This window comes from Oculina patagonica, chromosome 1, assembly GCF_052425735.1.
Source record: "Oculina patagonica isolate OP01 chromosome 1, crgOcupat, whole genome shotgun sequence".
Lineage (NCBI taxonomy): Eukaryota > Metazoa > Cnidaria > Anthozoa > Scleractinia > Oculinidae > Oculina > Oculina patagonica.
Window position 1 is genome coordinate 4,755,698 of NC_135758.1, and position 27,357 is coordinate 4,783,054.

General features: G+C 38.6%; 3 protein-coding genes across 5 annotated transcripts in view; 1 reads left to right on the plus strand and 2 right to left on the minus strand.

The window, feature by feature from the left end:
• Positions 1-27,357, plus strand: part of LOC144648597 (uncharacterized) — a 701,885-nt gene that overhangs the window by 247,510 nt on the left and 427,018 nt on the right.
• The window catches only part of LOC144649639 (uncharacterized), a 187,879-nt gene that overhangs the window by 67,643 nt on the left and 92,879 nt on the right, over positions 1-27,357 (minus strand). The window lies entirely within an intron of this gene.
• The window catches only part of LOC144652372 (uncharacterized), a 107,687-nt gene that overhangs the window by 44,034 nt on the left and 36,296 nt on the right, over positions 1-27,357 (minus strand). Inside the window, exons 1-2 of one of the 3 annotated variants that reach the window (XM_078512479.1) lie at positions 16,303-16,384; positions 14,678-14,778 (exon numbers count right to left, since the gene is read on the minus strand). The exons of 1 other annotated variant lie outside the window; for it this stretch is intronic. The gene's annotated coding sequence lies outside the window, so the exon portion shown is untranslated. Of the gene's footprint in view, positions 1-14,677; positions 15,365-16,302; positions 16,385-27,357 lie in introns of those variants that run through there. One more of the 3 variants, XM_078512421.1, reaches the window with a different exon arrangement.

A 27,357-nucleotide genomic window follows, 5' to 3' on the forward strand; every position in this document is an offset into this window, starting at 1 on the left:
ACAGGGCTGTGGAACCACTTTAAACCCAGAGGCTTATTTCTATTACTTTTCCATTTCCCTAACCAAAGCGCTTTCGTTTTCTTTACATTTAGAGACAAACCAGCAATTCTTCCGAAATCCCCAACAATTTTTAGGACCATTTCTAAAGATTGTATGTCCGCATTGAATAGAGTTGTATCATCAGCGAATTGGGTCAGCTTGATTTCCTTACCGAAGACCTTGATTCCTCTCACGTTGGAATCTTGACGTATCTTATTTGAGAGTACCTCCGCAGATAGAATGAACAGATAAGGAGAGAGCGGGCAACCTTGTCGAACTCCTTTTGATGGCTTAAACCAGCCGGTTATAAAACCATTATTTTGCACCGCACTTTCTATGTTCGTGTAGAATATCTTAATCCAGCGCTTGATGTCACTGCCAAAATTTAGGTGGTCTAGCGTCTTCATTATAAAGGGCCATTCAATCGAGTCAAAAGCTTTACGGAAGTCTAGAGACGTTAGAATGCCAGGCAGGTTTTGTAGACTCGTATATATATGTTATTTGCCGGCCGGGAGGTCCGTATTGGGAAAAACTGTACCCGAGGTCTTGAGTACGGCCCGAGGCCGCAGGCCGAGGGCAGTGCTCAAGACCGAGGGTACAGTTTTTCCCAATACGGACCGACCTGGGCCGGTAAATAACGTTTTTATTTTTTTCCTACTTAAGTTTGTTTGGATTTAAGAAACCGTGAAAAAATCTGTCACAAAATCTTTGTTTGTATACGCGCGGATTTGATTTCAATGTTAAGTCCGACTTGATTGACAAGCAAGCTAGAGTCAAGCATTAAGCAAGACAAACATTAATTTCGAATAAAAATTAATAGCTTCGCTTAAAATGAACCGTACTCAAGAAATGTTCAGCTTAATTTACAATGCAGGAAATCAAGAAAAGTAAATGAACTCATACTAAAGCATAGCACAAATATGCCATAAAACCTAACACTTTTAAATCGATTTCGGCTTCCCGAACAATTTCCTATAAGCTTTAATAAATGTTTTGAAAAGTCTTGATAGAAGCTTTTTCAACTTTGCTAAGCCTACTTTTCTAATTCAAAAATACTCCTTGACCGAAAAGCAGTTTAACAAGCTATTAATACCCTTGTATTTAACAAATTAATAATCTCTGCGTTGATTTTTATTCTGATAAACAGTGCCCGAACTGAATGAAATGCGTAGCGTCTGCGTACGGCACAATATTGTGATAATTAATTTGTCCGTTTTTAATCAAAGAATCTCATTTCCTTGAATGATGGTAAATAGTGTTCTGTTTAAGCAAAAAGTGACAGATAAACAGTGCAGTTTAGCACATAGATAGAGTCTAAAAAACCGAATGAATTTTACCGCAATGGCGTGAAAATCATTGCGAGATAAACAAACAACGGCAAACTGCGAACGGTAAACTACAACTCGATTTTGTTGAGAAATAAATAAATACCTCGCCTTTTGAAGAACTTTGAGGCTTTTAATTCCACTGCTTTTTTGTCCTTTAGCATTAACAATGGATGGTGAGGCTATTTTTGTCTTTGGGGAGCAAAACTTTCATGTGTTCGTTAGACTCAAAGGTGCAAAATGATTTCGCGCTGTGAGCGGTCCGTATGCGGGGTCCGGTTGAGAAAAACCGGACCGCTGGAGCGCGCGCAATTAGCCAATCAGATTAAAGGATTCAGGATTCCGGACCGCTGAGATGCTTCAGAAAAAAATAAATTCCATTATGTCACTTATAAGTCGGATATTTTCTCCAATGTATCTCCCTTTTACAAAGCCTGTTTGGTCAGGATGGATCAGGTTTGGCAGTGCCGGTTCAATGCGTTTGGCTATTGCTTTTGATGCTACTTTAAGATCATCGTTAAGCAGCGTAATCGGTCTCCAGTTTGAAAGATCTAGAAGTGATCCGTCTTCTTTCGGTGTTAGAGTAATTATTCCCCATCGTTGTGAAATGGAGAGTTTACCTTTCTCGTGCGCTTCGTTAAAACTTGCTATTAGATCATTTCCTAAGAGTTCAAAGAAATAGGTATAAAATTCAGCTGTAAATCCGTCTTCTCCCGGTGCTTTATCATTAATCGGGCGTGGCCGATTTAAGGTTTACCCTTTGGTCGTCCTAGAGCGTAGTCTCCTGGCGCGGCCAAAAAGACGGGGATAGCTCGGGGTTGCTACAAAACCGCTACGGGTGACGCATACCGCAATGGTTTTCATTTTAGTTTTGACAGGAAATCGTTGCAGGCACACTTGGTCGACTTTTGGGTTAATGTGTAATCAGGTTGTGTTTTTTTGCTTCGGCGGAAGGACAGAGAAAAAAGCTTACGGTGCAAAGTACAGTATGGGGCCCAGTTCTCGGCCACTTTTGACGTAAACTTGTATTTCTTACCTCAGAAGAACCGCAGGAACTTGAAATTTCTCGCAGAGCTAGCTACATTATTCAGCTTTTTGGTGTAAAGCTATCGACCGGTCAAAAATTAATTTGCCCGAGCAATAATAAAAATAAAAGCTCCATTTGTGGGCCCAGTTCTCGGCCACCTTGGCCCAGTTCTCGGCCACTTTTGACGTAAACTTGTATTTCTTACCTCAGAAGAACCGCAGGAACTTGAAATTTCTCGCAGAGCTAGCTACATTATTCAGCTTTTTGGTGTAAAGCTATCGACCGGTCAAAAATTAATTTGCCCGAGCAATAATAAAAATAAAAGCTCCATTTGTGGGCCCAGTTCTCGGCCACCTTGGCCCAGTTCTCGGCCACTTTTGACGTAAACTTGTATTTCTTACCTCAGAAGAACCGCAGGAACTTGAAATTTCTCCCAGAGCTAGCTACATTATTCAGCTTTTTGGTGTAAAGCTATCGACCGGTCAAAAATTAATTTGCCCGAGCAATAATAAAAATAAAAGCTCCATTTGTGGGCCCAGTTCTCGGCCACCTTGGCCCAGCTCTCGGCCACTTTTGACGTAAACTTGTATTTCTTACCTCAGAAGAACCGCAGGAACTTGAAATTTCTCCCAGAGCTAGCTACATTATTCAGCTTTTTGGTGTAAAGCTATCGACCGGTCAAAAATTAATTTGCCCGAGCAATAATAAAAATAAAAGCTCCATTTGTGGGCCCAGTTCTCGGCCACCTTGGCCCAGTTCTCAGCCACTAAAAAGCTTGTGCGTAATTATCTGTAAAAAAATGCTCAATTAATTTTCACAGTCATAAAATCACTCTGTAAACCTATTTATACTATATCGATCCCAAATTATTTTTATGATGCTTTGTTTTACTTTAGAAAAGAAGGATTTTAACGCGCCTAGTTGCCTATGTGCAGGTTCTGGCAAAACCGCATTGTGTGACCCGTGCATTTAGATGGTTTATTTTGCAGTGAAAAGGTCTTGAAAGATTTAGGTGTTGTAGAAATAATAGACAAGACAAGAGTCAGCTCAAAACTTAGAGATAAGATTGAACTTTATTTTTAAAACATTTATTTCTTTCATTCTGGCAGCAGCAGATGAAATTATATTAAAAACCAAGCGCTAAGCTGTGATAGCGAGCAGGGTGGCCGAGAACTGGCAAATACGCAAACGTCGCAAGAAAAAATTTCGAAGTAAATTAAGACCAAAAAATACAACGGTTCAACGAAAAGTTAACTAAAGCAGAAAGCTGAATTATTCTACGTTTCACATGCCAAAAATTAGCTCGTATGGTGGGGGCTTTTGGATAAAATACGAATTTAACTACATCCATGAATTTGGAGCCGTAAACAAACAACTACCTCCGCGTAAACTCGACGTGTGAGCTTTCTATATCGAATTGAACGATCAAACTCAAGATACTTAAAGCACATGAATCAGTCTATCGTTTGAAGGAAATACCTTTTCTTTTTGATTCAACTGGAGTGTGAAAAAACGCGTTAAACACAAAGTGGCCGAGAACTGGACCCGGCCGAGAACTGGGCCGATATATTCACCATTGTGAAATTGCACTTACTTTGACAAGTTAAAGTTATTTTTGTAAATGAAAAAGGTAACGTCATTGATGTCACGCAGTGTTTTTTTTTAGCAAACTAGATGGTTTGCTGGTTTCTGACTATGAATGGGGGTGTGATCTTGCGGTATATTTTTTGAGCCTGACTCCGCCGTAAAACTTTTTTTTTATTTAGGAAGAACTGTGTCGATTTTCATTTCGAACAATTGGCCGTCAAGTCGTTTGTCACAAAGAGTAGAATGTTTGTACAGCATGTTTTGGAATTATTTTAGATTTGGTTAGTAAGACGCTTCTGAAGACCTGAGCAAAACATTGGGAATGTACAGTATTAATAGGAACTTGAATGGAATTTTTCACAAGTTGGATAAAGGTATCAACTGAAAAAAATGGAATTCAAAATGAGAACTTGGATTTTGTTGTAATTAAATTTTATCGCGGATTGGATGCATAATATCACGGCTTTGAAAGTCTTCAAATAATTAGAAAGGTTCCTTTCTTCCTTTTGATCTTATTGTTATTTTCATGTATTGATTATTCGAAAGTGGTTTTCGTTGATACGAAAAAAAAAACGGGTTTTCACTGAATTGCTTGAAGTATTTTTAGACGTGATAATATTGGCTCAATCAAATTACATTGTGCACGAAATATTTGTTATTCTTTTGTCTTGAAACTTTGAGGAAATTGAAATTTTTGTTTGACAGTAGTGTATGAAAGGCATTTTATAGAACTGAATAAAAAATAAGAAACATTGATAAAGGTTATTTCAAAGATTTATTTTGCCTGATTTTGAAGGGTTTCAGGAGTTTTAAAGAGTGCTGGTAAACGGCTGTATGTTGTTTGTGATTACGGATCTTATTTAGTTTCGAACGCTCTAATTTTTGAAAGGTTAAAACAGGTTAAAACCGGGCGGTTTTTTATGAGTTTTTTGGGTAGAAAGGTACGGTGGTGGTCAAAAAAAATGTTTAGAAAGGAATGACTGTAGTAGCACGTAAGTCGGAGGTTTGCGTGAGTCACGGGGTATAGTATGCGTGAGCTGGATTTCCGGCGTCATAACGGCATGTTTTGTTTACTGAAAGATACACTCGACGTTTAGTTAGCTTAGTCGGCTTGGGAAACTATTTTAAAAATGAATGTTGTAATAGTTAATTAATAGTAATCTAGAATTAACCCACTCTCGATTGGAGTCTGTTCTGGATTCGCGCTACCTTTTCGCCGCGAAGGAATTTTGTAAAATTTCGCTAGTGGAAAGAGGTACTGTAAGAACAGTATCAATAACTCAAAAGGAGGAACTTCTTTGTAGCTCTGAATTAAGACGTATGATAAAATTTTAGAATAAGAAACTTTCGATATATGGTTTTCATATTGTTTTTGTCAATTTCCTTTTGTGGCAGATTTTTTGAGAATCAGCTTTTCTTTCGTGTGATGACAGACACAGGACAGAACGAGAGGTGGATGAGAAAGATGCCGAAGATGAATAGGCACCGAAAAACGACAAGAACCGTCAAGGACTTATCTTTAGAGGGCGGGGAGTTTTGGCATACTGTATTTCGAGGACTGGACTGGACTAGTAAAACGCGGACTAGTAAAACGCGGTCTTGTAAAACGCGGACTAGTATAACGCGGACTAGTAAAACGCGGACTTGTAAGAGGCGGACTAGTAAAACGCGGACTAGTAAAACGCGGACTTGTAAAACGAGGACTAGTAAAACGCGGACTTGTAAAACGCGGACTTGTAAAACGAGGGCTTGTTAAGCACGGACTTGTAGAACGCGGACACTAAACGGAAACTAAACGGTTTAGCGAGCGAAACAATTTGTGTTTGAAGCTCTTGTGTGTTTCTTCGACGGCATATTTCTAGCTTTTTTGAGCACTCTATGGTCTGTTTTAGCGTGGAGATGTTTTTGCAGTATAGCACATGTTCGTTCTGCAAACCCCTACTAAAACAACGGGATTGATGCTATGAGTTGTGTGCATATGTTTCTTTCTTTCCACTACTTGACGTCTGTTGAGTGCAGTCGTTTGTATTGCTCGCACGAGGTAGAACGGGGCCCGTCCAGAAATCAACAGTCAATCGTAAATAAAGGTGACGGGCCTACACGACTCCTACGTTCGTGACATTAGAACATTTGCCGTTATATGTTCAAATTCGGTCTTTCGACCTTATTTGCTTCTGACTTCTTTCTGAGGTTACTGTTTTTTTGAGACATTATGTATTGAAGAGAGCCGTAAGATGATTGTGGCCAAGGAATTCGAAGTGTCTAGAGGCGTTTTACAAGTCCGCGTTTTACTAGTCCAGTCCAGTCTACAAGTTAAAGACACATCAAGACCACCCCACTGTGAATTGCCATAGCACAGACAAAATTATAGTCAATATCTTATGTGTTTTTAAGAGAATTACATAAGAACCAAGGCATGTCTTGTCTTGCCTTACATTGACATGCAATAATTTGGAAATACTAAGCTCGTAACAGTTTAAGACAGAATCCATCAGGAATTTGAGTAACATTAATTTTAGTTACGCAAAAATTGAGCACCAGAATAATTTAAATCCTTGTGTTCTTTCATACCTTGTTAAAGGCTTGACATGTGATAACACCAACATAACACCAACAACAGTTCTTTATCAGTGGGGATTGAAGAAAAAAATGGAAACATCATCACACAGTTGACCCCCATGCAAAAACACTCCAGGATGTCACGGGACTGTTTGGTGTCCGTCTGCCAATTTCTAACTTCAAATTCCAATGTTAAATTCACATTAAATTTTCAATATTTCTTAGTTGTCTAAATTTTACTAATTCTTTTAAAAAAACTATCACCTGCCAAACATCCCCAAAAATCACTCAAAAAATTACAAAATACCGCAATACATAGATACATGGGATGAGTGAAGTTTCCTTGTATTCCTTGAAACACCAACAAGATATTTCCGTTTAAGGTGGCTGATAATGGGTTTCAGTATTTCCCAGTCCTTATACTTTGGTTCAGTACTAAAAGCCTTCATCAATTGCTATTACAGTAATGGTATGAAACAAATGTTCAATCATTCATCAACAAGTTGTGATCATTTTCTTGACAATAGTAGTTCCCCGGTAAACAGTTGTAGTACTGTCCCATCAAAGTGCAATGCCTGGAAAATACCGAAAAGCACACGACCGTCAGGTGAAACCGCACCTTACAGTATTACCAATACACTGCACTTTGCTAAGTCAAACTTTACATTGTCTAGTCGTCTACTTCAATCGTTTATTTGTATTTTGTGAGATACATTTATAAATTGAAACCATCATGTCATTAAGTAATAATGCAATCTCGACAACGTTCTAGATATTATATTATGCACACTAATACAGCTCATGCAAGCCCTGTGACTTACACAAACACAGTCGGACTGAGTGCTACTTAAGTAACTGCTTCGTGGTTTCTGCTGTACTGAACCCTGCCTTTCAAGGCAAAGCGCCCGATTTTAAGCTTCTCAAGCTTCTCAATGTTCTTGTTCTGAAAGGTTTCAAGTGTCTTTTTGCGTTCTTCGTACATAAGTGGACCCTCCAAGGCTACTTTCACGTCCTCTGAAAGCTTAGGGGATTCAACATTGTCAGTGAAAGTGTCATACGCAGTTTCAGAAAAGATTGAATCCGAAGTATATAGGTTTCTTTAATAATTTTCTATTTGCTCTAGAATCTCTGTCTCGTTGCACGTAATAGAGTCGTCTTGTAATCAAAGTTCACTGATAGTTTTTTTCTTGTAATTACTTTTTTCAAGATTGAAGAAATACTTGGTTGGGCGTTCACCATTTTCTATCCAACGACATTTTGCTCTAAACATTGCCTGCTTTCCTTTTTCTTCGTAAATCGATTTAAGTTCTATTTTCAGTCTCTCATACCCCCCTAGTACTTCATCGATGTTAGGGCGGGAAGAAAAATTATCGCAGATAATAACATCAAGTTGGTCTATTCTATGCCTTAGCTCCTGTTCTCGGTTGCTGATACAATTTGGCTTTTCTTTTGGAAAAGGAAATAGTCGCAGATCTAATTTCCATTTTCATTAGCTCCCAAAAGAGCCTCTTATCCGTGACATGGCTATAATAACTGCACGCGTGAGCGTATGTATCACGAACCGTACTAACATACTGCATATCATTCAATAGGGTGTTATTAAATTTCCAGAGTCCTGGTCCCCGAGGAGGTTTGCTGTGCCGAGATAGTGAAATGTAAATTGCGTTATGGTCAGGCGCGATTGCATGGTAAATTTCCGAATTCTTTACTTCCCCAGAGAGACATTTTGCAATTAAGAAAAAGTCAATCCTAGATTTAAGTTTAAGAGATTTTGATTCGTACGTGAATTTGCGTAACTTTGGATGGCGCATTCTTTGAATATCCACTAAGTCGAACATTTCCATAGTGGTCAAAATGAGATAACGGTAATTAGACGGTTTCCACGGTGCACCACCGATCTTATCTTGTTTTGATTAAGTACAGTTCCAATCTCCCCCGACAATTAGCGAGGTGAGCTCCGACTTATCGATTATGCAATTGTTAAGTTCTTGCATGAATAGCAGTTGATTGGCCTGATCATTAGGGGCGTAAATATTGCACAGTCATAATTTTTGTCCATTAAGAATGATTGTAATCAACACAATATTGCCCGAGTCATTAGCATATGAGTAATCAACTTTTAGTTGTACAAAGGAATTAATTAAAATACACACACCTTTACTGTGCGTGGTGCCATGTGAGAAAAACAGCTCGCCACCCCATTCTTTTCTCCAAATATTTTCATCGGCTCGCTCTGAAAATGTTCCTTGTAAAAAATAAATATTTGCTTTTTGGTCTTTTAGATATAAGAATATACTCCTCCTCTTGATTTGATCTCTGATTCCCCGAACGTTGAGTGATAAAATGTCAAATTTGGAAAAACTACCTGTATTCGTATTACTTGATAGAGCAGAGAAAAAAGGATTAAATTACGAAAAGAAAAAAAAAACTGAAGTGTAAACAATCCAAACAACGTACAAAAACAAATACACACAGCAACACAAGAGAGAACAACTAAACCTTTAACAAACAGGGTAGAGTGATAAGTCACAGTTCCAAACAGACAGAGTCTGTCCCCTCTTCCAAAAAGAAAACAAACTTCTTAGCAGGCTACAGATTGTCGAGGTCCTCTAGTTCGAAGATTTTGATGGATCTCCCGTCCGGCGAGGTCTTCACGTAAATTGTTCCGTCCATCGACCAAGCGCTCAGTAGTTCTCCATCTCTACGTTTCTCGTTAGCCCTAGACATGATGCGGCGACGATAGGAGGTTAAGTTTTCGTTGATGAAGATCCGTGTCGATTCTACTCTCGTTGCGTAAGAGGAGACATTAGAGAGGTTAAGCATGACGTTTACGGCAAATGGCAAACGGCAAAAATCTAACTTTTGGTGTCTGATTTTAGCCGTTTATACAATTTAGGGAAATTGTTTGCATTTACTGTGATTAATGGATTTTTTTCCTATTTTTCGACTGGCTTTATTTAAGTGCTAAAGAAAAAGCGAGCAAAATCAGAATTATTTTTGCCGTTTGCCGTTTGCCGTAAACGTCATGCTTAACCTCTCTAATATCGTGACACTTTTTCCCCGAAACACGTGATGCAGCTTGATGTGGCAGTGCAGGGGTGGATCTAGGGGGAGGGTGCAGGGGGTGCGCACCCCTCCTTTACAGTGCGTGATTCTGGGGAGAACTAAGTTCAAAGTACGAAACTTAATACAGGGTATGGGTTATTGTGCAGTTTATTTGCTTCGGCTTTCGAGGTAACGTCATTTAGATTTGCTACACTGTGGTGATGACCACCAATCAGGGCTAAACAGCTGTCCACTTTGCAATTCTGCTATATCAGTTGTTTAGACGGATGAATGGGATGAATTCAACGTGATAAAACGAACGACGAAACGGTTAACTTGACAGATTTAATCAGCTGCTCCTGACATACAAACATCGGAAATTATTACCTAACACGACTCGAAAGCGATAACAAAGTTGCGTGACATCTGATCACGTGTTCAGTTTTGTCGCGAACATCCTCCCCCCCCCCCCCCCCCTGTTCGACGGCGGGGCGAGGCGACGAATACTACTTCGCACCTTCTAGTAAACACAGTTTAACAACAGGACGGATGTAGGTCCCACTCTTGGTACGGACTTCGGCTGCTCTGACTCTCCCGTCGTCTCCGGGAAGCACTCTTAGTACTCGAGCTAGTGGCCAACACCCGCGAGGGGAATTCTCATCGACGACGAGGACGAGGTCTCCTTCACGAACATTACGGGCGTCATTTGTCCACTTTCGGCGTTCCGTCAGCGCTGGAAGACATTCTCTGAGCCATCGTTTCCAGAAGTGCTGGGTCATTACTTGAGCGTGCTTCCACCTCTTACGACTACACAAGTCCTTGTCATAGACGACATCTGGCGGGACGTTAGGGTTTCCTTAGTCTCCTTCGCAGCCGCTTTTTGGGACGTCGCGCAATTGCGTGACGTCCCAAAAAGCGGCTGCGAAGGAGACTAGGGTTTCCTCGGCCAATCAGAAAGTGATTCGGCGTCAAAGCTTCTTCGTCGCGATGATCAGTACTAACATGAGTAAGGGGGCGACCATTCAGTAAGGACTCCACTTCAGCCATAAACGTGAGTAACGTTTCATCATTGACACACTACTTTCCTGCCACCGCCTTTAGCGCTCTTTTGGCAGACTGAACAAGGCGCTCTCAAACGCCTCAAAGTGTGGCGAGGACGGGGGATTGAAGTGCCACAGCACCCCATCGGCAGAGAGTTGGTCACCAATTCGCTCGCTATCTAGGCGCTTGACAGCTTCTCGAAGCTCTTTCTCGGCCCCAACGAAGTTGGTACCGTTATCCGACAAAATATTGGCTGGCTTTCCACGTTTGACCATCGAATAATTGTTAAATGTTCTTGATATTATATGTTTCATGTGAATAATATTATATTTGATCACTCCTGACCAGGAGCTAACTGTTATTTTCTGTGTTATTTTTCGTGTGTCATGCAAGTGTTTTGAGCCAGCTTATTTTTGGAATCGAAACTAAAATTGCAAACCCAGCAAGAATGTGTCAAGGCACGAGACCTACGCCATCACGCCAGGGGAATATCCCTGGGTGATTTATTTACTTTGGCTTTGAATCACGTGACTTCTCAAATGCCGCTGATAGTGACAGTTTTATCACCGAGTGGAGGTCTAGGGTGAGTAACCACGGCGCTCTGCCCAGTTAATAAAATATAACACAAACGAAACAAATTGTTTTCAGTAATATTTCGTTTCTTTCTCAATTTATTATTTTTTCAATTTTACTGCACAAAAAGGGGGGGGGGGGGGGGGGCTTTTGACCCGCAGCCACTCCCTCTGCGGGGTCCCTGTGCTGTATTGTTCGTTATGTTATTTCTCGCTCTGTTTTTCAATAGCGTAGGAAATGAAATATACCGCAATTATCTCAACCTGCTATTAATTAATTTCTGCTCATCGCTGTTGTTAGATCAACAGAATCAAACCGAAGTTATACGGGTCAGCAAGACGAACTGACAAAAGTTACTTCTAGAGAGCCTTTATTTGCGTGACCTCGCGTGACTTACTGTTGGCGTTCACACAACAACGAAAATAAGTCACGCGATTCATGCAAATCTCTCGCGGTAAAAATTCCATGAGCATACATACACAATTATCAGTCAAAAACATCTTACGGTTTGAAGTAAGATATAAACTTACCGTTCCGTTTCCTTATCTCCTTGCAAAGGTGAAACCAAAAGTGATAAACTGAAATAACACTGAGGGAATTTCCCTGCAAGCCAAGCGACAAACAAAGACAAATACACTTTGAAATTGAAATACCGGCAACAAGCAAATACAACCAAATTTCAAACACTGCACAAAACAAACAGTCAAAACCAAATAAACATCTTTTTACTTAAATGTTTTACATGCTTTTCTGTCTCTATTCTTTGATAAATACAAACAGACCAGTTTCGTACTTTTAAAGTTTTTACATTTTGGCGTCGCCTTATTTATCGAGTTTACATGTCCGCTTCCTGTCATAGAAAGATCGACTTGGTCTGAAGACAACTGAAGGTAACTTAAGACAAAACTTGCTCTTGAAGAATCACGAATCTTGCTCTTGATCTTGCTCGGTCTGTTGTAATTCTTCATTCTAATTTCAAAACGCGAAAGCCTGTGAATTACCTCTCTTCATCTAAGTTCGCATGATTTGATCAATTTTTATGGTAACAATCCAAGGTTTGCGTTTGACCATCGCTTTGTTTTGTCAGCATCGTGACAACAAAATCGTGCCGCATATTCTAAACTGGTTAAGATAGAGGCAATACAAAACAAGGTTGGTTGTACTTACCACGACGAAGTTCACTTTGGAAAGTAAAACTACGAAACACTCAGGGACTCTCAATATTCCGAGAAAAAAGATTATCACGTGACCTCATCATGCAGCAGGTGTTGAATGCGGGACAGGTTTAAAATTAATGCGGGATGCGGGTTAGGAGAAACTTAAAACGAGGCGGGACGGCAAACGAGAAACTTAAAACAGAATTGCTCTGATTTCACTTTCTCGAAGCGTGCATGGTAATCTGCTCAAGAAGTGACTGTTAATGAACACATGTCATTTCCGCTAACAAAAATACGAAAAACTTGATAACGGTTTCGTTTAAGTTCTCGAGTTCTAAAACATTCATTGTCACGCTTATTGTAATTTGTAATTTTAATTTTTGTGATCTTTTGTTCATATAAGACCGGCCAGGGACGCTGTTTCGCCGGTTAAGGTTGTAATAGTAGCGACGGTTTGAAGTGAGACACAAACTTACCGCGTTCAGTTTAGTTTATCGATCTTCTGCCAAAAACGGAACCAAAAGTTGTAACCGACTGAAAACACTGAGGGACTTTCCCTGTAAGGAAAGCGTCAGACAAAGACAAATACAAATTAAAACAACCAAATTTCAAGCCCTGTAAAAACATTTGTTCTAAAGTTTACATCCTTTCCATTCTTTGTTAAATGCAGACGGGATAGTCGGAAAGTTTCAATTCATTTTCATTTTGTTGTTGACTTGTTAAGCGAATTCACCTTTCGAAAAGACCGAATTGCTCTGAAGACAAATAAGGCCATCAAGAAAGAACCGATCTTGTTCGCTCTGTTGTAATTCTTCATTCTTATTTCAATACACGAAAGCCCGTAAATCGACCATTTTGTGTTCACTTCACTTCATAATGTATTTTGCACGATTTGACCGATTTCATTCTTCCACCTTTCCATAATAAAAGACATGAGATCCCAGAAACAAACAGTTTTGTATGTAAATGAAAATTAGTTCGGGATTTCGATTACTCGTCGCTTTTGACGGCGATTTTATGAACGTCGTGGCTATCAAAGAAAGCAAAAGTCTAGACAGATGCCATATAATGCTAGGCTGTTGTACTTACCACGGCGAAGTTTTTTTTTGAAAAGTTAAACTACAAACACTCAGGGGCTCTCAATATTCCGAGAAAACAGATTATCACGTGACATAATCATGCAGCAGGTGTTGAATGCGGGATGAGTTTAAAATTGTTGCGGGACGCGGGTTAGGAGAAATTTAAAACGAGACGGGACGGTATACGAGGAACTTAAAACAAAATTGTTTAGATATCACTTTCTTGAAGCGTGCATAGTATTTCATTTTGTTGTTGACTTGTTAAGCGAATTCACCTTTCAGATAACCGACTAGCTTGACGACAAAAAAGGCCATCAAGAAAGAACTTATCTTTTTCGCTCTGTTGTAATTCTTCATTCTTATTTCAATACACGAAAGACCGTAAATCGACCATTTTGTGTTCGCTTTAATTCATGATATAGTTTGCACGATTTGATCGATTTCATTCTTCCGCCTTTCTTTCCACAGTAATGGTTATCAGATCACAGAAACAAACAGCTTTGTATCTAAATAAAAATCAGATCGGGATTTCGATTCATTATCGCTTCGACGGTGATTTTCTAAATGTCGTGGCTATCAAAGAAAGCAAAGTATATATATTCCTAACTTGTTTCGACAGAGGCAACACAAGGTGAGTTGTACTTACCACGGCGAAGTTCGCTTTGGAAAGTGAACTGAACTACGTAACACTCGGGGGTTTCCCGAGATTCCGAGAAAACAATTAATTTTACTGTAAATGTAAGAATTGTAATTTTAATCTTAGCCTAGTTAAATTTAAATGCACGACCCCACAAGCTTATAGCTTTTATTATTATCGTGTTAAAATAAAGTTTTATTTATCTCTCTATCAAACAGATTATCACGTGACGTCATCATGCAGCAGGTGTTGAATGCGGGATGCGGGATGCGGGTTAGTAGAAATTTCAAAACGAGGTGGGACGGCATACGAGGAAGTTAAAACAGAATTGCTCTGAATTCACTTTCTTGAAGAGTGCATGATATTTCGTAAGAGAAGTGACTGTTAACTGGACCACATATCTTTTCCGCTAACAAAAATACAAAAATCTTAATGACGCCTCCGTTAAAGCTGTTACTAGGAATTCTAGAGCATTCATTGTCACGCTTATTGTAATTTGCAATTTAATTTTTTTGTTCATATAAAACCAGGGACGTTGTTTCGCCCGTTTACATTTTGAGCTTAAGAAGGTTTTAGTAGCAGCGGTTTGAAGTGAGACACAAACTTACCGAGTTTAGTTTAGTTTCTCGATCTTCTGCCAAAAACGAAACCAAAAGTGATCGTTGACTGAAAACACTGAGGGACTTTTCCTGTAAGGAAAGCGTCAAATCTAGACAAAGACAAATACAAATTAAAAACGACCAAGATTTCTGTAAAAACACAAAAAGAAACATTTCTTCTAAAGATTACATCCTTTGCCACGTCCATTCATTGTTAAATGCAGAAGGGATAGTCAGAAAGTTTCAAATTCATTTTCATTTTGTTGTTGACTTGTGAAGCGACTTCACCTTTCAGAAAGACCGACTTGACGACAAACAAGGCCATCAAGAAAGAACTGATCTTGCTCGAACTGTTGTAATTCTTCATTCTTATTTCAATACACGGAAAACCGTAAATCGACTATTTTGTGTTGACTTCATAATGTATTTTGCACGATTTGATCGATTTCATTCTTCCGCCTTCTAATAATTACAGACACGAGATCGCAAAAATAAACAGCTTTGTATCTAAATAAAAATCAGATCGGGATTTCGATTAATCATCGTTTTGACGGTTATTTTCTAAATGTTGTGGCTATCAAAGAAAGCAAAAGTATATATGTTCTTAACAAGTTTAGACAGAGGCCGTACAATACAAGGTTAGTTGTACTTACCGCGGCGAAGTTCGCTTTGGAAAGTGAAACTACGAAACACTCGGGGGTTTCCCGAGATTCCGAGAAAACAAATTATCACGTGACCTCATGATGCAGCAGATGTTGAATGCGGGATGAGTTTAAAATTGTTGCGGGATGCGGGTTAGGAGAAATTTAAAACGAGGCGGGACGGCATACGAGGAACTTAAAGGGACTATGTCACGTCTAAGTTAATCTTATGTTATTAAATCTGCTAAATTTTGCCAAATATTCGCTATGAAACTAACTGTTTGCAAAGAAATTAATTCTTTGATACTAAATGACAAAACCATAGCTTCCTTGCAGCTAAATGTGTCTCCCGGGCGTCGTAAATGAAAGTTACAAGCAGACAAGATTAATTTTGAAAACTGTTCCGCCGGACCATATTTCAAAAGCCCACTTCGCAATCCGTTTCAATCTTCGACACTTTTCGCCATCCGTACCTTCTTTTGCATTTGGTGTGTTATTTAAATATTCCTTCACTGTTTTAAGAGGTTATTTTATACATTTAAACAAATTTGATGGTCATTTCCTATGCCTAAGTTTGTCTAAAATCCGTGACACGGTCCCTTTAAAACCGAAATGCTTTGATTACAATTCACTTCCTTGAAGCGTGCATGGTAATCACTCATAAAACGCTATGGACAAATAAGCATAAGAGGCATGAAATCTGATGTTCGGCACCAGTCAGGAATGTTTTAAGACGAGATAACGCAATAATATGTAACATAAGCGCCAGGATATAGATCAATATTTTAATACTCGCAAAGATCACACGGAAACTTGGTAGTTATTGCCAAAACTTCCCTTGTTCCCTTCAAAAATTAATTAAGTTACCTGGCAAAAGCACACGAAACACTCATCGCCCGAGTGAAAGCTGTGTGCAACTTCTTGTTTTATAATAGTTATGTTTCAATTAAATGGTAAAAATAATGCATACAAAACAATCAAGGTTACACTTACCACGGCGACGCCGTTTGAAACGGAAGTCTTAAGCTAAGCTGACTAGCTCGTATACCTTGCTTAGAATGAACTACGCTGTTAAGTTCATTTTATACTGTTCGCTTTGGAAAGTAACAAAAATCAGAAATCCGTAATTCGTTCCTCTGGGAATTAGAAAATGAAATTTCCTAGCTAGATCCTACAAGGAAGTGTCAGTTTTTCATTTTCCAAAACACAATTGATGATTGAGAATTTATTTTTCAACTTGTTACATCTGACATCAAAGTTTGCAACTGCTTCTCAAAACGCTTGAAATCACATTTCCGCTTCGTTTTCTCGAATCCACGCTAGATCCTCCTATTTTGTTCATGATGACCTCTTTTATATAAGAAATGCCAGAAGAGAATATTTTTTGCTCAAAATATAAAGAATATTCGCATCCAACAAATTACTTGGCGCGCATCAAATATATTATTTTGACTAGTTATTGTTTTCACTAAAGCTGCCCCGGCTTTTATATAATTATATTTACTATCAGTAATCAAAGAGTAGTGAGTACATATTGTCGCCTTTAATGATTATTATTGGATGAGGTCAAAGCACTGGCCTTAGGTCCATGGACTACCTAAATGGGTACTACTATAACTGATGTATTATTACAATGATCTTTGTTGCATCACACCGTACCATTTTTAGAAAAAATTCACAAGTCATATGCAATGTAATGTTTGTTTGCATTCAAACTTCCTGCGCGAGATGTTCATTTTAATGACTGAGAAAAAGACCTTTCGTTGGTACGAAAGCTGTATAAACAGTGTTCCAAGATGGAAGAAAGTGCTTACAGTCTCAGGAGAGTGCATAAATACAATGTGGTTTTGATCGCTTTGTAGAAAATCGGATAGATTGAACCTGCAGATTGATGATTTGGTTCCAATTTTAACACACCGACGATCCGTTCTGCGAAAGCAGTTTTTTCTTTCGTAGTCGGCCTTCAAGTCATTTGCGTCCGACAAATTTCAGGGCGGCTCAATTAGAAAGCCCTAATTTCATACAACGGAAAAATCAACTTGATAACAGACGTTAACAGCATACATTTAAAGTATGATAGGAAAAAGTAAACCATTTTAAAAATGCGCATTTACTTCATTCTCGGACAAAGTATTTTAATTATTTTCGGGTCAATGAGAAAAAAAAGAGGAACACGTCTTTTCGACCACCCGTCCTGCAGCGCGGCTTCAATATCAAAACGCCGCCAACTTTACTGCGGTGCCGGGGAGAAGCAAAAGAATACATTTAACTTATAACAGAAATACACCGAATTAGTAAAGAACCCCTCCAGCTATTGCAATAAAGCGACATGAAAAGTGTCGTAAACGAAACCGTTATTGCCAACATTAAAACTGAACGAGTTTGTTTCACCGCTCTCTTAAACAAAGTGGCAATTAAAATCGCGGCGGGTCACGTCATTTGCTGTACAACCTTGTAGCGCATGCGTTCAACACTGCATGTAGTTATGATACTTCAATCTTCGTTGGTTTTAATAATCTACACTTCTGGAGCAAAGAATTTGTAATTTTCAGGCTAATTCCACTCAACAATGGAAAGACTTAAGTTCATTCGTAAGTGGAGTGATCTTAAATGGTTTGTCTTGGGTCTGTTTTTGAAAACCTCGATTAAATAATCGTATTTTGCTTGCAACAATTAAACGAGAGTCAATTGGGAAGGATATGATCTTAAATGTTAATTTTGTCTTGGAGAAGACACTTTCTTTTACAACAGGCGTTTTAGTTTAATGCATACTTTACGGCTGGCCGGAATGAGTCGACGCTTGTGACAGGAAACCGAACTGTTCTGTTCGATGACAAATAATATGTCTTTTGACAACAGAAAAGTTATACTGGTCATTAAATTTCAAAAAGATTGTTTGTATTTGAATTATTAAAAACAAGCCATGAAATATAAAATGTAAGCCTTTTAACTCCCTAAAACTGAACTGCGTTTGTGAAACATATTAATATCGGTAGCTTGATTTGCTCGCTAAACACGCCGACCCTGAAGGGAATACAGAGGGCGAGAGATAAAAGAGAACCATTTAATATAGTTTACGAAACCGTAAATGTGGAAATTGAGAATAAAGCCAGATATATTATACACTATTCTTATTCATGCGTCGGTCTTCAAATTAACTTGTTTTAACAGGAGGGTCGTTTGAAAATATTCAAAGATTCCTCTTTGGAAAAAGAGAGCAGACATCACGAGTTTATTTGCTAATGGATAATCTTTAAAAAACGACCGCAGATTAAACATTTGGTTAGAAGAATGCCTGCTTTCATAAAAATCGAAACCTTTACGTGGTTAAAGCGGATTGCCGCTCGAGCTACAAAGCTAACCGAAACTGAAAAAAAGAAAAACAAATCTTGAAAAATCAACAGCGAAAATTGTGTGCATTCTGGTCACAGTTGGACTAATGGAAAAAACATTGATCGTTACATGTTGTTGTTGAAAAATGTAACTGAAAATCTGAAAAAATTTAATATTATATGTTTAAAAAAATTGGAAAAAAGTGAGCATTTTTATGTAACCCACGAGCACTTTTTAAAAAAATTAGCATTATTTTAGCACTTTTTTTGTACGAGCACTTTCGGTAAGAGCCTATGCCAGATCAGTGTCAGAACCTTTATGTACCTTGCTCCATAAGCTTGTTGTTAGTAACGTTCGTTTTCTTTTTTTTTTTTAGCTCTGTTTGCTTGGACAAAAAAAAAGCATTCCTAATTTGGGATCTTTTGGCCACAGGTGTGGCCGTTTCATTTCCTAACAATCGTTGGAAGATCACATTGAAAAAACATACAATGTATTATCCGCCATTTCCAGCAAAGTTGAGGGAGAAACCCGCCACATCTCGCACGAGGAACGAGCGCATTTGTATTTTAGTCAAACGTGTGTCTGAAGTGTGACTGTCATTTCTTGCTCTGTTCTTCAACAGCGTGTGAAATGAAAATAACCGCGATTATCTCAGCCTGCTATTAATTAATTTGCGCTCACCACTGTTGTTAGATCAACAGAATCAAACCAATACGCGTCAACAAGAGGAATTGTTCCAATTATTTATCGACAAAAGTTGCTTCCAGTGAGCGTTCATTCGCGTGACCTTCTCGCGTGACTCACTGTTTGCGTTCACACAACAACGAAAATCAGTCACGCGATTCATGCAAATCTCGCGTTGTGAAAATTCTAAGTATTTATCATGGGCTATACATACAGAGCTATCAGTCACGAACATCTTACGGTTTGAAGTGAATATAAAAACTTACCGTGTTCAATTTTCTTATCTCCTGATGAAAGTGAAACCAAAAGTGATAAACTGAAATAACCCTGAGGGACTTTCCCTGCAAGACAAGCGCCAGACAAAGACAAATACAAATTGAAATTGAAATACAACCAGCAAATACAACCAAATTACAAACACTGTACAAAACAAACAAAAAACAGTCGAAACCAATTGAAATATCAAATACTAAAATGTTTTACATGCTTTTCTATCTCCATTTTTTGTAAAATACCAACAGATCAGTTCAGTACTTTCAAAGTTATTTACATTTTGTTGTCGACTTATTTATCGAATTTGCATCTCAGCTTCCTGTCATAGAAAGATCGACTTGGTCTGAAGACAAATAAGGTAACTAAAGAAGAATCTAGTTCTTGAAGAATCACGAATCTTGCTCTTGATCGTGTTCGGTCTGTTGTAATTCTTCATTCTATTTTCAAAACACCAAAGCCTGTCAGTAGCTCTCTTCATAATGTAAGTTTGCACGATTTTGCATTGGTCGATTTCATTCTTTCACTTTCCATGGTAACAATCCAAAGTTTGCGAGTCGCTTTGTTTTGTAAGCGTCTTGACAACCAAATCGTACTAAAAATTCTGAACTGGTTAAGTTAGAGGCCATACGATATAAGCTAAGTTGTACTTACCACGGCGAAACTTGCTTTGGAAAGTGAAACTACGACACATTAGGGGGGTTCTCCAAATTTTGAGAAAGCACAAATTATCATATTAAGTCATGCATGTAATAAGCCGGTTACGAAGTTTCTGGAGTGTTCCACAAAAGCTTGGCGGGATGCAGGATAATATAATAGTCGAGGCGGGATGCGGGATACGGGATGAAAATGCACTGGCGCATGGCGGAACCATGATGAAGGCGGGATGCGGGATAAATTTGAAACTGATGGCGGGATGCGGGTGAATAGGTGTGTTGGCCAAAAACTGCGAAAAATCTTCGATTGTGAAATCTTCTTCGATGCAGATGATATGGCCCCATCAGGGCGTGAATGTTTCAGATAAAATTAGCAACAGCACACAGTTTTACCTCCACCGCCTGCCCCCGTAACAAAACGAGTATTTTTAGCCTGGCCATTGTGTCGGATTACCGGTTTCACTTGAAATTGAGTTTTTTCGCGGGGCTTTTCGTGTTCTGCGTAGGAAGTACTAAGACAAAAATTAAATAAAAATAGTGTAAAGAATTTTGCAATCCCGTGAACTTACGACTCTTTTTAAATCGGCAACCGGAAGGGAAAGCATTCCTAAAGGAAACAAAGTTAACTGATTTAGAATTCGCACGCAAAAATCGGATGGTCGATTTAGACGGATAACTATTGTTGAACAACAAGGATTTGATGGCCAGAAGCGATTTCGAAAACGCAGCATGCTTTTAAAATTGTAGTTGTATATCTTAAGAAAACTCGTTCGTAAAACACGTCAGTCGATAAAAAAAAAAACATAACAAAGAGTTCACGTAAGACGAAGTGTTGCACAACTCAGGGGTTTTCAACAGGAAGCAATAAATGTTTTCATCACAAACATAGGAGTGGCGCTGACCTTGTTAGTCACGCCACGCAGGTCACGCGATACACAACCACGCGTGTCACGAAAAGAATAGAGCATAGATCAGAAACAAGAATAGGGACCTTTTTGACTTGGTAGAACGAATAGCAGCCATCTTTCCTAATCTTTTTTTTATGTCAAGCTGGTGCATGACTGTAAAATGAAATCGTTTAAATTTTTGTAGATATTAAAAATATAACAACTGTTGGGTTAAAATATTAAACAATAAAGCAATCCTCGATCAAATATAGCGAAGAAACCAGTTAAATCAAAAGAAATAATAATAAATGAAAATATTTGTAAAGATATCTATAAAGGTAAAATCTTTTATAAAATGAATATTTAACATTTTCGCTGCGGTATCTTGTCACAAAGAAACTGCTGCTTCAAACTCTTTGCTAGCTTCAACAGCGGGGAAAAGGAATTAAATTTTGAGACACCTATCCGATGTATGTCGCAATAAAAATGATCAGAATTTCGCCAAGCCAATAAACAACACGAAATCTCAGTTAAAAATAGCCTTTGCAATCTTTAAAAATAACTAGAGTACAACTGCAGTTCGGTGAATTTTATACACTCGCGAAGAAGTTACGAACATTATGTGCCGAGAGTTCTCATCGAGGTCGCCGTCTTTGAACTTCTTCCGTTTTAATGTTCATTTTGATACAGTTTTCTCGATGTGTCTGTCTGTATAGAGTCTAGACATGTCACACGTACTGAATGTCTAAGTGGTCATTGACTACTCATACCTCCCTTAAATCACCATAGTAACCACGTATCAAGCAAGTTCCAACAAGAACTTTTCTCGAAGAAATATAAAGCCGTATAAGGCAAAAAAAAAAATAATTGCATTGAATTAGGAATAATTTTGTGTGGGCTTGTCATAAATCGAGCAATCTCCCTTATCAATAATTCATGAATCAAATAGTTTATTTAGGGCACTATTACTCACAATTGTGATCAATCGTAATTGTTCTCAGAATAGCATTGAGTTACGAGATTTTGGCAAAAAGGCAGAATCTGTTTTTTTTAGAATTATAAATCTTGTTTCGGGTTACTTCAATCTTTTTATATATTTTTTCCCTTAAAATATCACTAAAATTGTACGCAAAACCAGGAATGACTTACTCGGCCCTTTAGGTTAAAACGATTTTAAGCCAAACTAAAAAGCATTAGTTTCTTCTAAGGTTATTTAGTAGAGAAAGTTAGCATATAAAATGATCCGATTTCTTTTTTTTTTAAACATATCGTGACATTCTTGGTGGGAAATAACCTCCCACGTGCTTGCCCCAGCAGGCACGAGTAACATGACATGAGGGGTGAAATAAATACCATGTCACACTTGAATCAACATTTAATAGTGAATAGATGCTTTGAACCTTACATCACCAACAGAATATACGATATTTATTACACACGAAAGGAGGCAGATAAATTAGTTCAACTGACCGCAGCAGAGATAATTACCCTCAATACATTTGAGCAAAAGGGACTCTGCATCTTTGAACGAAGTTTAGATTAAAGGAGAAGTTCACTCCAGAATGACCATTTATTTTCTTTACGTCAATAAAAAGTTTATACAAAGATATGTTATTTACCAAAATTTCAGCCTCCAACGTGCGCGATAACCCTACGAAATCTTTCTTTGAAGTAGCCCAAAACTTGACAACTGAACGCCGCCATCTTGGAGCTGGTAATATAATTCCTCGCGAAGCGAGGCCGAAGGCCGAGCGTAGCGGGGTGTATAATTTTGTCCCTCAAAAGGATCAGGCGGGATGAAATCTCGTGTGGAGTTTATATATATATATATATATATATATATATATATTTGTAAGCTTGGTGTGTGGCGGAAATGACGTCACACGGCCGCCGCGCGCTGGTGGCCTAATGGTAAGGCGTCGAACTTGAAATCAGATCTTCGGAACTGAGGTCGGGGGTTCGAATCCGGCTAGGGTTTTTTTTTTTTTTTTCTTTTTTTTTCTTTTTTTTTGTGAGTTCGAATTCTGAGCCTTTCGTTTTTATCGTTTTTCTTTTCGGATTAAAATAACATTGATCTCCACATAATACTCCCTCAACGCCTATTCAGGCTATAAATCTTTCATCGCCATCAGGGGCGCGCGGGCGGAGGCTTCGAATCCTCCTGCCGCTCGTTCTTCTTCTTTTTTTTAATGCCATCAAAAAAATGTCCAAAATGCGACTATCCAATAATTTGTCGATGATTTTGAAAATAGCCTGCGCTTCCCAACGCTTTATACCTCTTTACGAACCAGAAAAAGCCACCATCTTCAAAGCGGAGTAGACCCTGGGAACGAGGGTTTCGCGGCCATGCCCGTTGAAATTTCTAACAAATATATCTTTCCGCCTACTGTGGAAAATTGAATATGTACAATTCAATAAATGTTCAACTTCAAATAATCCACTCCTTATTTATAACACCCCCCCCCCCTCCCCAACCCAGAGCTTCGCGAGGCCCTGCGAGTCACGTATTACTAGTATAATGTATGCGTGACGTCAAAGAGCTCAGCCTGAAGTTTGGCGGGGAAATTTAAATACTCGAAACTCCTTACTTCTTTGTATTGGCTTTTGTTTGTCAAAATGCCTGTTTGTGCAGCACCATTTTGCTCACACAGAGCTTCCAACTTTCACCGTCTTCCGATATTTAAAAGAACAATTGCTCAAAAGCGGACAAAAATATTTGTGTGTTCCGAAAACTATGTGGAAGACTGCTTCAAAGTAGATCAGAGATGCAGTCTCCTGCGTGGAAATATCCACAAAAGATAGAAAAAGCCAGACGCAATATAAACCATTTTCAAGAAATCTCCTTCTGTAACTCCCTTCAAACGACATGCAAGCGAAAGGAGGCGAAAGAATAAGGAAAGAATGGAGGTTAGCCATTTTGCTTACTGTGTTTTCTCAAATCAAACACCTCCAGCGTTTATTTCAAACTTGGCGGGGTCCGGTGTTTATTAACGGAGTGCAATTTTCTGTTATTTTTTCATTCCCGAGAACCACGATTTTTCTCGCCGTCCCGGCCGACAAACTGCTCTGGGTCTCCGAGGATGATTTTTACCAAAGTAACAGTATTGCATTCGGCATGTGCATGTTGCAAACAAGATTTGTTACAAACCGAACTGCAGAACATAAACAACCAATGAGTCCTTAAACGGCAATGTCGCCAACGTCCTCCGCAGTTATAAACGTTCACTCTTATAAACAACAGTGCGTCAGTCATGACAACACGAACGCGAACATTGCTCTTTCATTTTGTTTACAGCATCCATCCTAGTTATTTTACGCCGGACTTTCCTTGAACATTATAAAAAAAATTACCAAAGAAGCAAACCGTACCAGTTTGTCGTAGCAGTGCTATTTAAGAGAATATATTTACTTGTTTGCTCGACCGCAAATAAACGCCGGGACCTCGATCAAACGTCCCCGGTGTTTATTTAAAAGTTAGTATTTTTGACCCGACGTTTATTAATACGAAGCCGGAGTTTAATCGGTGACCCGCGTTTACTCGAGCAAATACGGCGACGGCAAATAATTACAGCATGAACAAAAATTGACTTAAATTGGCAACAACACTTCTCAGAATAGAAATAACAAAACAGGCTAAGTTGTTAAAAATTTTGGATGCAATGACTGGGTTGTACATGTAAATAATTATAGAAGGAGAAAAAGACAGAGAAAAAGATACAAACAAGTAACAAGTTAAGTTAAAATTTTGCTTGATCTAAAATGAAATAATTCAAACATTTCTAGCTCAGTCAGTCAACTACAAAAATGACATAAAGTTCACTTTGGGAGTTGCGACCTTATATTTGATCAAGAAGAGTTTCTCTGGTTGATTAAAAGTCCTCCCTGAAATCAACTAAAAAGTGAAATAACATGAACACATCGTTGGTTGGTATTGCGTCTGGCTATTTCTTTTTTTGTGTGTGTGGGTATTTTCACGTAGGAGACTGTATCTGTGATCTTCTTCAAAGCAGTCTCCCGTATAGTTTTCGGAACACACAAATATTTCTGTTCGCTTTGGCAGTAATTTTTCGTCGCTACCCATTCTTATTGAGTAATTTTTCTTTTAGATATTGAAAGACGGCGAAATGATTTGTGTACCTCAATTATATTTTGACAAACAAACGCCACTACAAAGAAACAAGGAGTTTCGACTATTTAAATTTTCCCGCTAAACTTCAGGCTTGAGCTCTTTGACGTCACGCATACATTACCAGGGTCCAAAATGGCGGCGTTCAGTTGTCGAGTTTTGGGCTACTTCAAAGAAAGATTTCGTAGGGTTAAAGCGCACGTTGGAGGCTGAAATTTTGGTGAATAACATATCTTTGTATAAACTTTTTATTGGCGTAAAGAAAATAAATGACCATTCTGGAGTGAACTTCTCCTTTAACTCTTTCAGTGCTAAAGTCGACTTTTGTCGACATTTGGAGGAGCAGTCAATGAACCACTTGTGACGTCATCAATTTGAAAGTCAGCAGATTTTGGTGATAAGCATCTGATAGAGCTAGGTTTGACCTTTTCAAAGAACTATTCACTTTGCGTATCGGTCGCATCCTAACAGAGCTAATCGAGAAAAAGTCAATCACTTTTTAGTGCAAAATCGGTGCTTAAAAAGGCCAAAACACCTGTAAAAGATCGAGGTCCTCTTGACAGGGTTTAACAATGTTTTTATCAATACTTTTTTGGTCTAAGGAAAGGACGAATACAGTAGAAAGAAGTGGAAATAACAAAGCCAAGAGAAACGAAAGGAAAAGGAGCAAGAAAAAAAATGGAAACGATTTCGCAAAAAAAAAAAAAAAAAAAAAGTCCAAATTTTGGCTTATGCGCATGCACCAAAGTACATTTTTGTACATTTTTTAATGGAATCTTCCTCAAAATCTTGCTGCATTGTGGAAAAGTGCTTTTTAAGTAAAGTTAAGGGAAATCCAGGATCGTAGCATCAAAAATTCAGTTTAACGGTAAAAAAAAAAACAGTTTTTGGAGAAATTCAGCACTGAAAGGGTTAATTGAAATGAGTAATTCCATTCAAATTGTGTTTTTTTCCATTGAAATCCAATTTATGGAGCAAAAGCAATGTGAAACAAGCAAAAATCGGCGATAAAGCAATCCTGGGTACTTTTGCTTAACTCTTTCAGTGCTAAAGTCGACTTTTGTCGACATTTGGAGGAGCAGTCAATGAACCACTTGTGACGTCATCAATTTGAAAGTCAGCAGATTTTGGTGATAAGCATCTGATAGAGCTAGGTTTGACCTTTTCAAAGAACTATTCACTTTGCGTATCGGTCGCATCCTAACAGAGCTAATCGAGAAAAAGTCAATCACTTTTTAGTGCAAAATCGGTGCTTAAAAAGGCCAAAACACCTGTAAAAGATCGAGGTCCTCTTGACAGGGTTTACCAATGTTTTTATCAAAACTTTTTTGGTCTAAAGGAAGGATGGATACAGTAGAAAGTAGTGGAAATAACAAAGCCAAGACAAACGAAAGGAAAAGGAGCAAGAAAAAAATGGAAACGATTTCGCAAAAAAAAAAAAAAAAAAAAAAACAAGTCCAAATTTTGGCTTTAATGCTCCCAACCCATGAGAAACGAGAACACAACAATGATGTGGGGTAAGAGGTTGGGAATGAAGTACTCCAGTGGAACAAAAAGCCATCAATAAATGAATCACTAATCTGGCTTGGTAAGGGGGGTGAAAGCCCCCTCCTCTCCGGGGATGCAGGTCACAAACCCCTGGGAGAGGTTCCTAATCCTCTTCGGGGCTGCAGTCACAATACCCCGAAAGAGGTCCTTACTCCCTTTCAGGGCTGCAGGTCACAATACCCTGAAAAGGTTCCTACTCCCCCTCAGGGCTGCAGGTCACAATACCCTGAAAGAGGTTCCTAGTCCTAAGGGAGTTTAGACTCATGGTTACCATGGCAACCCACCAAATCTGAGTCTATGGGGCCAAGAGTGCCTGTATGGGAGCACTTCATCCCAACCCAAAGTTTATTTGTGTAATTTAATTAAACAATTCAAAATTATAGACTAACTCTGTACTACATTTATGCAGTCCTTGAGATTAGGCAAGGCTAATCAGTTCGTTCAGTGTCTTTGATGCAGATAAACTGCATAAGTACTAACAGCCTTGGTTGCTAACAGTAACAAAAATAACTCCTAACTGTAACATTTTGTATAGAGAGATCTC